Raw genomic sequence first — 16,344 nt, 5'->3', positions numbered from 1 at the left:
ATAGTTTATAACCATAATAGTTCTACAGTTTATTCTATTTCACTTGTTGTTGGTTTCTATTTTATTGCGCATTTTATTTAAATAGTGTATTTATTTTGTTAACATTTTATTTAATTTATTATTTATATATATGTGTGTGTGTGTGTGTGTGTGTGTGTGTGTGTGTGTGTGTGTGTGTGTGTGTGTATGTGTGTGTGTGTACAGAGTGTATAAAGTTTACAACCATAATAGATCTTCAATTTATACTATTTCACTTGTTGGTTTCTATTTTATTTCACATTTTATAAAAATAATTTATTTTGTTAACATTTTATTTAACTGTTGATTATTTATGTGTATGTCTATAGTTTATACACTTTATAACCATAATAGTTCTTCAATTACCTTGTTTGATTCTGTTTTATTGCAGAAAAGTTTTATTTAAAGTTTATTTATTTTATTTTAAATTTATTTAAAGTTTATTTATTTTGTTGACATTTTATTTAACTTATTTATTATTTATATGTGTGTGTATGTATAAAGTGTATACAGGTTACAACCATAATAGTTAAATTTATTCTATTTCACTTATTGATGGTTTCTAAATTTATTTAACATTTTATTTAATTTGTTAATTTTGTATTTATTCTGTTAATATTTAACATTTAACTTTTTAGAATTTTTATTCCATGTTCATTACTGTTTTGTTGACCATTGTTAAATAAATATTGCATTAATAAATGTCCTTGACTTTTAAGTCCACTTTGTGTCGGTTTCTGTTTGTATTTAACGTTTTATTAACATTGTTTATTTATATTGTTAATACTGTATTATTAATAACTAATTTATTATTTTTACATTTTCTACTCTATATTCATTACTGTTCTGTTGACAGTTGTTAGATAAATAATGCATATATAAATAACTGACTACTTGACTTTTAATTCCATATACACTATGCACACTATATACACACACATATATATATATGTATATATGTGTGTGTGTGTGTGTACACTATATGACATTTCTATAGATCATTTGTACATCAAAATACAGAACAATAATAACCATAAGCATAACAATGCTACAACAACTACTAAATAGTGACACATTCAAGTTAGTATGCTTTATTTTTCATGAAAGAATGTCAAAAAACACAAGAATAAAGCGCTTAGGCATATTTTATTTACCTTGGAGCATTACACATTTAAACAGTTAGTTTATTGAGTAATAATTAACCAATAACAATAAAGCGTCTTTAGCTGGATTCGAACCCCGGCCTTGGTGAGCACCTGCAATCGAAATCAATGTAACTCAAATTGCGTTGTTTTAACACAGAACAGTATCACTATGCGTGCAGGGGTGATAGCGTTCCGGCACCACGCCGGATTTCCGGCGTACTGTGGCTGCGGGGAAAAAAAAAATCAGGTTCACGGATATTGATCTGTCATTTCTCTAGATTCACAGAATTCACTCACTGCTGAAAGCGCCGGATTGGTTTTTATTAAGTGCCATGTTGTGTGCTCGTGAATCATCTTTTGAGTGTAGACGCCATGTAAATAAAAGATTGTGTAATTTAGAGAGCTTTATAAATAACGGATCTTTGTGAGATCTCTATGAACTAAGATTAGTGACGCTTTTTAGTGATAATAAGAGGAGCGTGCTTTGCACTTTCCAGGCTATAATCCATTCAGAATTTGTATGAAACTTTCGTTTTCGGCACATATCACGCTGATATGTTTTGGGAATGACATCTGCATATTTACGCTGGGTTTATTCTCGAAATAACGGTGAAGCAATAGACGGGACAAAAATATATTTCCCCCTTCTCCTTAAACAACTTAGTGTTTCAGCTATGAAATAGTTCAGTTTTGTATGTAGCCTAATGGCAAAGTGTTTATATTTAGTTTCGTTTTTTTATTCAGCTTATTTAGAAAAACGTTTGGAGCATTTTTTATTCGTTAAAAATAAGTTTTTTTTGTTGTTGTTTTTTTTAACGAACAGCGCCCAGCGGAAGACCATCATTGTCTGTTTGATCAGTTTGCCTTCTCAGATCATCACGACTTGCCTAAAATAAAAGATATAAAACAGTTCAAGTATAAAACAATGGTAGCTTAAACGTTAAAGAATGTGTGCTATTAGGCGCATAGTTTGCTTATAAAAAGCTTGCAGGACATCGAGGCGCCAGAGCAATCACTTGCATTTTTTCAGTGGGAGCAATTTAAAGTTATCCGTCATTTTTGCTCACAAAGTACGAGTAATACATCAAAAAACGTTCCAGCGTTTTTATCAAATAAAGAAAATCAAAATTATGCGCTTTCTGTCGTCTGGTTTTTTAACAGGAGCGCTTAACAAAATTAAGCAAAATGTATATGCCTCACAGACATAATAAATATATTTATAGAAAGCTTTAAATTATTACTTAACGAAATAAAACAAATCGAAAACAAAAAAACTCCTTCATGTAATCCGTAAAGATGAATTTCACTGTAAAGGCGAGTCCAAAAGAAGGTTGCCAGTCAGGATCTTTGCGACACTGACTCAGAATAAGTTTATTAATAAATAATTAAGATATGTCCTTACTCTTTCCTCGACACATTCATTGTTATTTGTTTTTGCCGGTGCTTGGGGCGAGTTTTAGCTTATTGTGTGCGCTTGAACGCGGATTCACAGTAGCAGTTTTAACATGGAGTGACACGACATCTGACGTACAGATGACACTGGCACATGCCACTGAGTGTAGTGACACTTCCGGTGGCACGTCCAGTTTTCCACTGTCATGTGTCACTCGCTCGTGACATGTGTAGTGACCTGTGCCACTCAGAGTGTCGCGCTGCATGTCACTGCAGTGACATCGACACCCGGCGAAGCTTATGACATTAATTAACCCGAGCAAAACCATATTTAATCATTACGCGACTTTTAACCTAATTTATCGCGTCGCAAGTTAGTTTATTTGCTGAGCTACTCCACGATGTTTTAATTTAAACACATTTATTTTATGTATTCGTAGTCATACCTCCGTACGTAATATAGTCATTTGATTACATGTCAGTCAAATTTATTGTGGCATGCTTATGTATGGGAGGGGTTACACTTATCTGTTGTACTGTATATTATTGCATCCTGGCAGTTTCTTTGTTCCCTACAATATGGACTTCTCTATGTTTTTAATTCATTCATTTATTTTATTATTTAACTTATTTTCATTTTAAGGTATTTTAAATAATATCCTTTAAAAAGTTATAATAAAATGCATGTTGAAAACTCATAACATATATGCATGTAAGATAACAGGTGTCATTTGCCTAATGATTTTTAAATATTAAAGCAAAGAGACTTATAAGATTAATGTGCTTATAACGTGCTTATACTGACACCTACTGGCACATGTCACAAGATCACTGACACTGGCATGTGTCACTGACATTACTGGCATACATAAGCATGCCACAATAAATTTGACTGACATGTACTGTCAAATGACTATATTACGTACGGAAGTATGACTACGAATACATAAAATAAATGCGTTTAAATTAAAACATCAGCAAGGAAAAAAAGTTCAGGCTCAGGAATTTTTTCCACTATCAGCCCTGTGCGTGACATAAAGCAGGTGCAGGGAAGGCGTGTCCAGGAAGCTTAGAATTCGCCCTTTCCCTTCTTCGTTTTTTCCCCCTCTTCTTCCCTTTTTCTCTTTCTTTCTTCCCCCCTTTCTTCCCTTCTTCCCCTTCTTTGTTGGACGATTGTTCCCCAGCTTGAACGCAGCGCCTTAGACCGCTCGGCCATCCTGACATGCAAGTTTGGCAGGAGCTGTCTCCTGGGAGCCACACCGCAGTACCGTGACATGGAATCTGGTGTTTCACAGCTTGCCCAGCTCCGGCTGTCCACCTCATTGGCGCAGCAGGCAGCTAAGCTGTGCTCGGCTCCTGGGGCTGCGCCTAGTTTCAATAGCCAATACTTGACAGCTGTCATTGCTTACGACCACACCACCCTGAGGGCGCTATAGAGCAAACAGGAAGTGAGTTGGCAGCAGTGAGGAGAGAAAGGCTCTCCCCATTTTGCTTGTCTACCTTTTTGTTTATTGACCTTGAGTGGTTTGTTTGTTTGTTTTATTTTTGTCTTTAAAAACCACCCAACAGCAGCATTTTGCTGACTGAAGGGTGGTTATGTTGTGATTTTTATTTTTAATCATGGACAGATTACCCGGCAACGACACGGAAATGGAGGGACTTGCACGAAAGGATAAAGAAAAGGGGCTGGATAATAGACGAAAAGATAAAAAAAATGGACTTGACAGCAGACAAAGAGATAAATAAAATGAAGAGCCCGGCCAACGAAGAGGTGAAAAAGGTAAGGATAAGCAAGAGATACAAAGAAGAGTGTGCACAAAGGAAGCAACAGTAACTGTAGAAGTAGAAAATGTAAAAGATGCAAGAAGGTTTGATATAATCAAAGCAGTCACGGAGCTGATTGGAGAAGGAAGAATTCTGGCGGTGAGACCCAAACAAACAAGGGAGTGTGAAGTAACAATGGAGACTGAAGATGACACCGAAATTTTAATAGACAATGGATTGACAATTAAAGGAGTGAAATCTGAAGTACGGAGGATACAAAACAGAGACTATGTTGTTTCGTTCAAGCATCTGCCTGTTTACCTAGCTGATGAAGAAATTTTAAGCAAGCTAGAGGGATGGGGAGTTTTCCCCATGTCTAAAACTAAAAGAAGACTGTATCCAGGCACAAGCATAGAAGATGGAACAAGGTTTGTAAAAAACAGATTTCCAGAAGAGACAGTCTCCCTACCATACAGTACCAAAATCGAGACGGCTGAAGGGGCACAGCACTTTAGAGTCATGCACACCAATCAGGTAAAAACCTGTCGACTATGCATGAGCTCAGACCATGTGATGAAGGAATGCACAGAATTCAGGTGCTTCAAATGTGACGAAAGGGGACATTTCGCTAGGACCTGTAGAGCTGTGATGGGCCCGGATTGTAAATTGGCCCTAATACCTGCAGGGAGCTTGTCACGCTGAGTTGGCTTTGTCCGATTGATTGACAAACGCGTACACCTTGTTTAATCCTTGCACGCCTAACTTCGCTGGGGAAAGCACTTGTGGGGTTTCTGTAGTGTAGTGGTCATCATGTTTGCCTAACACGCGAAAGGTCCTCGGTTCAAAACCGAGCAGAAACAGTGCTCTTCTTTTGGTGAGAAAATAATAGCATCCACTGCGTCACCAGCAATGATCGTCAACAGGCACCCAATCAAAAAGGGTTATCTGCTAGTTGTACTTCTGAAGGTTTCCATAGTGTAGTGGTTATCACGTTCGCCTTACACGCGAAAGGTCCCCAGTTCGAAACTGGGTGGAAACAACCTCTGGCTTTTACGACGATTGTCAAATCAGGCTTCTGTTGAGTACTGATGTTCACTGAAAACATTCTTTCTGCAGAGCGTTGTGAGGCTAGAAGTTTGAATTCAACTCAGTGTTTACCTCCCCTCGCGGTGTCGCAAACTTGCGTAGAATCTGATTTCTTTTAGCTTTGTGTTGTGCATGAGCAGGTGGCCAGTGCGTTTGCTGGCCCTCCACGATGCGGACCGTACAAGACAGCTCTATTAAAAAAGACTATAAATACTTAAAGCACCACTGGCCTATTGGTTTCCGTAGTGTAGTGTTTATCATGTTTGCATTACACGCTAAAGGTCTCCTGTTCGAAACTGGGCCGAAGCATACAATTAGTGGACACTTTTGTTCAAAGCGACATACAATAGTGGAGGTATTTAGCGATTCAACAAGACGAGGCAATGCATACGAAAAAGGGCTATATATTCCAAGTAATTTGTTTGTGCTCAGGGAATTTAGTGCTGGAGTAGGAGTGTCGTTTTCTTTAGAGAAAGGGATATTCACCGGGGTTCGGGTGTACTCTGAAGAGATGGGTGTTAGCTGTCGTTTGAAGGAGACCAGTGTATCCATAATCCGAGTGGGAATGGCAAAGTGATTCCACCAGCGTAGAACATTGAATGAAAACATTGTGGAAAGTGACTTTCAGTCTCTCTGCGATGGCACCACAAGACAGTGCTCTCACCCTAACCGGAGGCTCCTGTGGTTATCACGATGGCTTTACAAGCGGAGGGTCTCCTGTTAGAAACTGAGCGGAAACATTCAGATTTGCTTTTACGCGCATTCTCAATTGGCTCTCTGCTCACTGGATGATGCACGATACAAGGTTGTGGATCTGTCAAATGTCATGACTTGACGTTGTACAAGGATTTGACGAAAAAATGCCCTGCAAACCTTAAAAATCAACACCATCCCAGGACAATTCTTTTGATCCCCTTTCGGTGCACTTGCATTAAAGCCCGCGTGATGCGGCGCTTTGTCAGTGTTACTGTATCATTCGGACATGGTGGCAGGGAGTTAAAGACTTCAGCCAGAGCGCATCGCCACAGGCTCGGGTTGTCAGAAGTGGGATTCGAACCCACGCCTCCAGGGGAGACTGCGACCTGAACGCAGCGCCTTAGACCGCTCGGCCATCCTGACATGCAAGTTTGGCAGGAGCTGTCTCCTGGGAGCCACACCGCAGTACCGTGACATGGAATCTGGTGTTTCACAGCTTGCCCAGCTCCGTCTGTCCACTTTATTGGCGCAGCAGGCAGCTAAGCTGTGCTCGGCTCCTGGGGCTGCGCCTAGTTTCAATAGCCAACACTTGACAGCTGTCATTGCTTACGGCCACACCACCCTGAGGGCGCTATAGAGCAAACAGGAAGTGAGTTGGCAGCAGTGAGGAGAGAAAGGCTCTCCCCATTTTGCTTGTCTACCTTTTTGTTTATTGACCTTGAGTGGTTTGTTTGTTTGTTTTATTTTTTGCTTTAAAAACCACCCAACAGCAGCATTTTGCTGACTGAAGGGTGGTTATGTTGTGATTTTTATTTTTAATCATGGACAGATTACCCGGCAACGACACGGAAATGGAGGGACTTGCACGAAAGGATAAAGAAAATGGGCTGGATAATAGACGAAGAGATAAAAAAAATGGACTTGACAGCAGACAAAGAGATAAATAAAATGAAGAGCCCGGCCAACGAAGAGGTGAAAAAGGTAAGGATAAGCAAGAGATACAAAGAAGAGTATGCACAAAGGAAGCAACAGTAACTGTAGAAGTAGAAAATGTAAAAGATGCAAGAAGATTTGATATAACCAAAGCAGTCACGGAGCTGATTGGAGAAGGAAGAATTCTGGCGGTGAGACCCAAACAAACAAGGGAGTATGAAGTAACAATGGAGACTGAAGATGACACCGAAATTTTAATAGACAATGGATTGACAATTAAAGGAGTGAAATCTGAAGTACGGAGGTTACAAAACAGAGACTATGTTGTTTCGTTCAAGCATCTGCCTGTTTACCTAGCTGATGAAGAAATTTTAAGCAAGCTAGAGGGATGGGGAGTTTTTCCCATGTCTAAAACTAAAAGGAGACTGTATCCAGGCACAAGCATAGAAGATGCAACAAGGTTTGTAAAAAACAGATTTCCAGAAGAGACGGTCTCCCTACCATACAGTACCAAAATCGAGACGGCTGAAGGGGCACAGCACTTTAGAGTCATGCACACCAATCAGGTAAAAACCTGTCGACTATGAATGAGCTCAGACCATGTGATGAAGGAATGCACAGAATTCAGGTGCTTCAAATGTGACGAAAGGGGACATTTCGCTAGGACCTGTACAGCTGTGTTGGGCCCGGATTGTAAATTGGCCCTAATACCTGCAGGGAGCTTGTCACGCTGAGTTGGCTTTGTCCGCTTGATTGACAAACGCGTACACCTTGTTTTATCCTTGCACGCCTAACTTCGCTGGGGAAAGCACTTGTGGGGTTTCTGTAGTGTAGTGGTCATCACGTTCGCCTAACACGCGAAAGGTCCTCGGTTCGAAACCGAGCAGAAACAGTGCTCTTCTTTTGGCGAGAAAATAATAGCATCCACTGCCGCACCAGCAATGATCGTCAACAGGCACCCAATCAAAAAGGATTATCTGCTAGTTGTACTTCTGAAGGTTTCCATAGTGTAGTGGTTATCACATTCGCCTTACACGCGAAAGGTCCCCAGTTCGAAACTGGGTGGAAACAAGCTCTGGCTTTTACGACGATTGTCAAATCAGGCTTCTGTTGAGTACTGATGTTTACTGAAAACATTCTTTCTGCAGAGCGTTGTGAGGCTAGAAGTTTGAATTCAACTCAGTGTTTACCTCCCCTCGCGGTGTCGCAAACTTGCGTAGAATCAGATTTCTTTTAGCTATGTGTTGTGCATGAGCAGGTGGCCAGTGCGTTTCCTGGCCCTCCACGATGCGGACCGTACAAGACAGCTCTATAAAAAAAGACTATAAATACTTGAAGCACCACTGGCCTATTGGTTTCCGTAGTGTAGTGTTTATCATGTTTGCATTACACGCTAAAGGTCTCCTGTTCGAAACTGGGCCGAAGCATACAATTAGTGGACACTTTTGTTCAAAGCGACATACAATAGTGGAGGTATTTAGCGATTCAACAAGACGAGGCAATGCATACGAAAAAGGGCTATATATTCCAAGTAATTTGTTTGTGCTCAGGGAATTTAGTCTAGAGTAGGAGTGTCATTTTCTTTAGAGAGAGGGATATTCACCGGGGTTCGGGTGTACTCTGAAGAGATAGCTGTCGTTTGAAGGAGACCAGTGTATCCGTAATCCGAGTGGGAATGGCAAAGTGATTCCATCAGCGTAGAACATTGAATGAAAGCATTGTGGAAAGTGACTTTCAGTCTCTCTGCGATGGCACCACAAGACAGTGCTCTCACCCTAACCGGAGGCTCCTGTGGTTATCACGATGGCTTTACAAGCGGAGGGTCTCCTGTTAGAAACTGAGCGGAAACATTCAGATTTGCTTTTACGCGCATTCTCAATTGGCTCTCTGCTCACTGGATGATGCACGATACAAGGTCGTGGATCTGTCAAATGTCATGACTTGACGTTGTACGAGGATTTGACGAAAAAATGCCCTGCAAACCTTAAAAATCAACACCATCCCAGGACAATTCTTTTGATCCCCTTTCGGTGCACTTGCATTAAAGCCCGCGTGATGCGGCGCTTTGTCAGTGTTACTGTATCATTCGGACATGGTGGCAGGGAGTTAAAGACTTCAGGCAGAGCGCATCGCCACAGGCTCGGTTTGTCAGAAGTGGGATTCAAACCCACGCCTCCAGGGGACACTGCGACCTGAACGCAGCACCTTAGACCGCTCGGCCATCCTGACAAGCAAGTTTGGCAGGAGCTGTCTCCTGGGAGCCACACCGCAGTACCGTGACATGGAATCTGGTGTTTCACAGCTTGCCCAGCTCCGGCTGTACACCTCATTGGCGCAGCAGGCAGCTAAGCTGTGCTCGGCTCCTGGGGCTGCGCCTAGTTTCAATAGCCAACACTTGACAGCTGTCATTGCTTACGACCATACCACCCTGAGGGCGCTATAGAGCAAACAGGAAGTGAGTTGGCAGCAGTGAGGAGAGAAAGGCTCTCCCCATTTTGCTTGTCTACCTTTTTGTTTATTGACCTTGAGTGGTTTGTTTGTTTGTTTTATTTTTGTCTTTAAAAACCACCCAACAGCAGCATTTTGCTGACTGAAGGGTGGTTATGTTGTGATTTTTATTTTTAATTATGGACAGATTACCCGGCAACGACACGGAAATGGAGGGACTTGCACGAAAGGATAAAGAAAATTGGCTGGATAATAGACGAAGAGATAAAAAAAATGGACTTGACAGCAGACAAAAAGATAAATAAAATGAAGAGCCCGGCCAACGAAGAGGTGAAAAAGGTAAGGATAAGTAAGAGATACAAAGAAGAGTGTGCACAAAGGAAGCAACAGTAACTGTAGAAGTAGAAAATGTAAAAGATGCAAGAAGGTTTGATATAATCAAAGCAGTCACGGAGCTGATTGGAGAAGGAAGAATTCTGGCGGTGAGACCCAAACAAACAAGGGAGTATGAAGTAACAATGGAGACTGAAGATGACACCGAAATTTTAATAGACAATGGATTGACAATTAAAGGAGTGAAATCTGAAGTACGGAGGATACAAAACAGAGACTATGTTGTTTCGTTCAAGCATCTGCCTGTTTACCAAGCTGATGAAGAAATTTTAAGCAAGCTAGAGGGATGGGGAGTTTTCCCCATGTCTAAAACTAAAAGAAGACTGTATCCAGGCACAAGCATAGAAGATGGAACAAGGTTTGTAAAAAACAGATTTCCAGAAGAGACGGTCTCCCTACCATACAGTACCAAAATCGAGACGGCTGAAGGGGCACAGCACTTTAGAGTCATGCACACCAATCAGGTAAAAACCTGTCGACTATGCATGAGCTCAGACCATGTGATGAAGGAATTCCCAGAATTCAGGTGCTTCAACTGGGACGAAAGGGGACATTTCGCTAGGACCTGTACAGCTGTGTTGGGCCCGGATTGTAAATTGGCCCTAATACCTGCAGGGAGCTTGTCACGCTGAGTTGGCTTTGTCCGCTTGATTGACAAACGCGTACACCTTGTTTTATCCTTGCATGCCTAACTTCGCTGGGGAAAGCACTTGTGGGGTTTCTGTAGTGTAGTGGTCATCACGTTCGCCTAACACGCGAAAGGTCCTTGGTTCGAAACTGAGCAGAAACAGTGCTCTTCTTTTGGCGAGAAAATAATAGCATCCACTGCCGCACCAGCATTGATCGTCAACAGGCACCCAATCAAAAAGGGTTATCTGCTAGTTGTACTTCTGAAGGTTTCCATAGTGTAGTGGTTATCACGTTCGCCTTACACGCGAAAGGTCCCCAGTTCGAAACTGGGTGGAAACAACCTCTGGCTTTTACGACGATTGTCAAATCAGGCTTCTGTTGAGTACTGATGTTCACTGAAAACATTCTTTCTGCAGAGCGTTGTGAGGCTAGAAGTTTGAATTCAACTCAGTGTTTACCTCCCCTCGCGGTGTTGCAAACTTGCGTAGAATCTGATTTCTTTTAGCTATGTGTTGTGCATGAGCAGGTGGCCAGTGCGTTTCCTGGCCCTCCACGATGCGGACCGTACAAGACAGCTCTATAAAAAAAGACTATAAATACTTGAAGCACCACTGGCCTATTGGTTTCCGTAGTGTAGTGTTTATCATGTTTGCATTACACGCTAAAGGTCTCCTGTTCGAAACTGGGCCGAAGCATACAATTAGTGGACACTTTTGTTCAAAGCGACATACAATAGTGGAGGTATTTAGCGATTCAACAAGACGAGGCAATGCATACGAAAAAGGGCTATATATTCCAAGTAATTTGTTTGTGCTCAGGGAATTTAGTCTAGAGTAGGAGTGTCGTTTTCTTTAGAGAGAGGGATATTCACCGGGGTTCGGGTGTACTCTGAAGAGATAGCTGTCGTTTGAAGGAGACCAGTGTATCCGTAATCCGAGTGGGAATGGCAAAGTGATTCCACCAGCGTAGAACATTGAATGAAAGCATTGTGGAAAGTGACTTTCAGTCTCTCTGCGATGGCACCACAAGACAGTGCTCTCACCCTAACCGGAGGCTCCTGTGGTTATCACGATGGCTTTACAAGCGGAGGGTCTCCTGTTAGAAACTGAGCGGAAACATTCAGATTTGCTTTTACGCGCATTCTCAATTGGCTCTCTGCTCACTGGATGATGCACGATACAAGGTCGTGGATCTGTCAAATGTCATGACTTGACGTTGTACGAGGATTTGACGAAAAAATGCCCTGCAAACCTTAAAAATCAACACCATCCCACGACAATTCTTTTGATCCCCTTTCGGTGCACTTGTATTAAAGCACGCGTGATGCGGCGCTTTGTCAGTGTTACAGTATCATTCGGACAGAAGTGGGATTCGAACCCACGCCTCCAGGGGAGACTGCGACCTGAACGCAGCACCTTTGACCGCTCGGCCATCCTGACATGCAAGTATGGCAGGAGCTGTCTCCTGGGAGCCACACCGCAGTACCGTGACATGGAATCTGGTGTTTCACAGCTTGCCCAGCTCCGGCTGTCCACCTCATTGGCGCAGCAGACAGCTAAGCTGTGCTCGGCTCCTGGGGCTGCGCCTAGTTTCAATAGCCAACACTTGACAGCTGTCATTGCTTACGACCACACCACCCTGAGGGCGCTATAGAGCAAACAGGAAGTGAGTTGGCAGCAGTGAGGAGAGAAAGGCTCTCCCCATTTTGCTTGTCTACCTTTTTGTTTATTGACCTTGAGTGGTTTGTTTGTTTGTTTTATTTTTGTCTTTAAAAACCACCCAACAGCAGCATTTTGCTGACTGAAGGGTGGTTATGTTGTGATTTTTATTTTTAATCATGGACAGATTACCCGGCAACGACATGGGAATGGAGGGACTTGCACGAAAGGATAAAGAAAATGGGCTGGATAATTGACGAAGAGATTAAAAAAATGGACTTGACAGCAGACAAAGAGATAAATAAAATGAAGAGCCCGGCCAACGAAGAGGTGAAAAAGGTAAGGATAAGCAAGAGATACAAAGAAGAGTGTGCACAAAGGAAGCAACAGTAACTGTAGAAGTAGAAAATGTAAAAGATGCAAGAAGGTTTGATATAATCAAAGCAGTCACGGAGCTGATTGGAGAAGGAAGAATTCTGGCGGTGAGACCCAAACAAACAAGGGAGTATGAAGTAACAATGGAGACTGAAGATGACACCGAAATTTTAATAGACAATGGATTGACAATTAAAGGAGTGAAATCTGAAGTACGGAGGTTACAAAACAGAGACTATGTTGTTTCGTTCAAGCATCTGCCTGTTTACCTAGCTGATGAAGAAATTTTAAGTAAGCTAGAGGGATGGGGAGTTTTCCCCATGTCTAAAACTAAAAGAAGACTGTATCCAGGCACAAACATAGAAGATGGAACAAGGTTTGTAAAAAACAGATTTCCAGAAGAGACGGTCTCCCTACCATACAGTACCAAAATCGAGACGGCTGAAGGGGCACAGCACTTTAGAGTCATGCACACCAATCAGGTAAAAACCTGTCGACTACGCATGAGCTCAGACCATGTGATGAAGGAATGCCCAGAATTCAGGTGCTTCAACTGGGACGAAAGGGGACATTTCGCTAGGACCTGTACAGCTGTGTTGGGCCCGGATTGTAAATTGGCCCTAATACCTGCAGGGAGCTTGTCACGCTGAGTTGGCTTTGTCCGCTTGATTGACAAACGCGTACACCTTGTTTTATCCTTGCATGCCTAACCTCGCTGGGGAAAGCACTTGTGGGGTTTCTGTAGTGTAGTGGTCATCACGTTCGCCTAACACGCGAAAGGTCCTCGGTTCGAAACCGAGCAGAAACAGTGCTCTTCGTTTGGCGAGAAAATAATAGCATCCACTGCTGCACCAGCAATGATCGTCACCAGGCACCCAATCAAAAAGGGTTATCTGCTAGTTGTACTTCTTAAGGTTTCCATAGTGTAGTGGTTATCACGTTCGCCTTACACGCGAAAGGTCCCCAGTTCGAAACTGGGTGGAAACAACCTCTGGCTTTTACGACGATTGTCAAATCAGGCTTCTGTTGAGTACTGATGTTCACTGAAAACATTCTTTCTGCAGAGCGTTGTGAGGCTAGAAGTTTGAATTCAACTCAGTGTTTACCTCCCCTCGCGGTGTTGCAAACTTGCGTAGAATCTGATTTCTTTTAGCTATGTGTTGTGCATGAGCAGGTGGCCAGTGCGTTTCCTGGCCCTCCACGATGCGGACCGTACAAGACAGCTCTATAAAAAAAGACTATAAATACTTGAAGCACCACTGGCCTGGATGCACGATACAAGGTCGTGGATCTGTCAAATGCCATGACTTGACGTTGTACGAGGATTTGATGAAAAAATGCCCTGCAAACCTTAAAAATCAACGCCATCCCAGGACAATTCTTTTGATCCCCTTTCGGTGCACTTGCATTAAAGCCCGCGTGATGCGGCGTTTTGTCAGTGTTACTGTATCATTCGGACATGGTGGCAGGGAGTTAAAGACTTCAGCCTGAGCGCATCGCCGCAGGCTCGGTTTGTCAGAAGTGGGATTCGAACCCACGCCTCCAGGGGAGACTGCGACCTGAACGCCAGCTGCCGAAGGATAGTCCGACAATATTTCACAAATGTTGAAGATGAGAGCCAATCGGAGCGATACGCTCCAACATTGTAGCCAATCACGTTGCAGCGCTTCAACATTTGCATCCAATCGTGGACCGGAATTCTCAACATTTTCAACATTTGACCAATCAGAGTCGAGACAATGTTGAAGCCGGGGGGTAGGAACTGTTCCAAGAATCACCGCTAGGTGTGCAGTCAAACAGGTTAGTCAGATGTCAATCAATTTTCTGAACTGAGCCGAAGGTGCACGAAGAAATGACGCGGTCCTCTGGAGGCGGGTCAGAGGTCAAAAAAGTTCATTGACCATCAGTGATATTCAACGAACAGCATCGATCGACAGAGCACAGCATCGTTTTGCTTACAGTAAAGGATTTTTTCCGATAGTGATTTCTTAAAAAAGGTAGGAAAAACTACACAATTGCACGAATGAATGTTTTAGTGTGTTGTATTTCAAATTTGGATACTTTAATTCAAAACCGTTTAATTTATAGGAGAAAAATGTCTGAAAAATCTCATAAAGCCATGTCAGACGCTGACTGGATTTCACATCTGAAAAAGTTTGCCAGCACAGGAGTTTGGCCATCAAATGAGGGCAACAGGCCAGCTCCTCAACAAAAAAAGTGGCATGAGATTTATCAAAGGGTGTGTATTTCGTTTACATGATATAACGTTTGTTGAAATTTGCTTAACAGAGTAACGTTAACTTGTTAGGCTTCAGTACATTCAGTACAGTATCTGTGTAAAACATGTCATACTTGTTTTTAAATATTAAAGTGTTTTAAATTGCATGTATTTTGAGATTTACTTCGAATAATTTAGTAAGTTTGACCATTTATGAGAGAGATCTGAAAAGGTGGGGGAAGGGATTATGAGTGTACAGTATACAGCATGTGGTTTTAAGGCCTGAAATGTTCTTGTCCAGTTCCTTTGATTCTTCTTTTCGTTTTTGGAGATACAAACTGTACAATTACATATTAGACAAATATTAAACACATTCTAGAAACAGTGGTAAATTAATTTACGGAGCTATTGTGTGCTTTATTAAGGGAGTCATTGAGTTAAAATTCTTGTTTAGTTATAAAAGTTTTTTGTATTGTGTAAAATTATTTATTATATTTTTCATGATTTTTTCAGATTGAGAATTGCCCATTGCAATCTCGTGGGCAGAGGACTTTGCTTGGAGGTGTGCTAAAATGCACATGTGGTTTTCACATTTTTGAATCAATACATGTTTATTTTTATTTACTAGAATGTCTTTCCTTTTTTATGATTATATGTATTTTTGTGATTATTTTCAGCATAGTACTGCTTCTGCTGCTCCAGCACAAACGGTGCAACAACCTGCCCCTACTGTACCTGCTCAGGAGGTGATGGAGACGAGACAACTTGAGGCCCAGCCCCAGCCCCCGTCTACTCCATCAGTGGCATCAAAGATTTCACCGCAATTGTCAATGGTACATTTTTTTTAAATCAAAAGAAATGACAATTTCAGTGTTTCAAGAGTTCAAGGTGTTCAAAGTTCAGTTCAAAGTTCAAACATAGGAGAGAAAAGAACAAAAAGCAATAAAAAAGTTGAGGTGTTGCTAGAGACCTGCTTCTTTTCACACCTCTTGCACAGTGGGGGGTAGCAGACACTTGCTGATTGGTCGGTTTGAGTTTCTGTGATTGGATTAAATTACATGGTCAGGTCATGGTCAGGGTCACAGTTTTTAAAGCTACATTTTAACATCTTGTCTTCAGATAATGATACATAATAAACACTAATAGTAAATACTTTGTTTCGATTTTAAGTGTAAGCTAAAATTTGTACTTTTTCTAAACAACGAGTCTGAGGTATTATCTTGAAAAAGTACTTATTTAAAAAAAAAAAAAAAATATATATATATATATATATATATATATATTTTTTTTTTTTTTTTTGCTACCACAGGTATGCTAATATTTTTTCTACTGGGAGAAAGTCTTATTTGTTTTATTTCGAATACATTTTTCAAGGTCAATATTATGAGCCTCTTTAAGCTTTTTTTTTTTTTGGCATAGTCTACAAGACAAACCATCGTTATACAATAACTTGCCTAATTACCCTAACCTGCCTAGTTAACCTAATTTACCTAGTTAAACCTTCAAATGTCACTTTAAGTGGTATAGAAGTGAATATCTAGTCAAATATTATTTACTGTCATCAGGGCAAAGATAAAATAAATCAGTT

General features: G+C 41.4%; 2 long non-coding RNA genes and 7 other non-coding genes across 9 annotated transcripts in view; 7 read left to right on the top strand and 2 right to left on the bottom strand.

Annotated features, from left to right (window-relative positions):
- Window positions 1-16,344, bottom strand: part of LOC148682168 (uncharacterized) — a 283,001-nt gene that overhangs the window by 196,616 nt on the left and 70,041 nt on the right. The window lies entirely within an intron of this gene.
- The window catches only part of LOC148682169 (uncharacterized), a 204,127-nt gene that overhangs the window by 173,236 nt on the left and 14,547 nt on the right, over window positions 1-16,344 (top strand). The gene's annotated exons all lie outside the window — the stretch shown is intronic.
- trnav-uac (transfer RNA valine (anticodon UAC)) lies at window positions 5,286-5,358 on the top strand. The gene has a single exon. It is a non-coding gene; the product is annotated as a tRNA-Val (tRNA).
- Window positions 6,442-6,524, bottom strand: trnal-cag (transfer RNA leucine (anticodon CAG)). The gene has a single exon. It is a non-coding gene; the product is annotated as a tRNA-Leu (tRNA).
- trnav-aac (transfer RNA valine (anticodon AAC)) lies at window positions 7,854-7,926 on the top strand. The gene has a single exon. It is a non-coding gene; the product is annotated as a tRNA-Val (tRNA).
- trnav-uac (transfer RNA valine (anticodon UAC)) lies at window positions 8,033-8,105 on the top strand. Its single transcript has one exon. It is a non-coding gene; the product is annotated as a tRNA-Val (tRNA).
- Window positions 10,772-10,844, top strand: trnav-uac (transfer RNA valine (anticodon UAC)). Its single transcript has one exon. It is a non-coding gene; the product is annotated as a tRNA-Val (tRNA).
- Window positions 13,274-13,346, top strand: trnav-aac (transfer RNA valine (anticodon AAC)). The gene has a single exon. It is a non-coding gene; the product is annotated as a tRNA-Val (tRNA).
- On the top strand, window positions 13,453-13,525 carry trnav-uac (transfer RNA valine (anticodon UAC)). Its single transcript has one exon. It is a non-coding gene; the product is annotated as a tRNA-Val (tRNA).

This window comes from Danio rerio, chromosome 4 (assembly GCF_052040795.2).
Source record: "Danio rerio strain M-AB ecotype USA chromosome 4, GRCz13ab, whole genome shotgun sequence".
Classification (NCBI taxonomy): Eukaryota; Metazoa; Chordata; class Actinopteri; order Cypriniformes; family Danionidae; genus Danio; species Danio rerio.
This window is presented reverse-complemented; position numbering and strand designations above follow the sequence as displayed.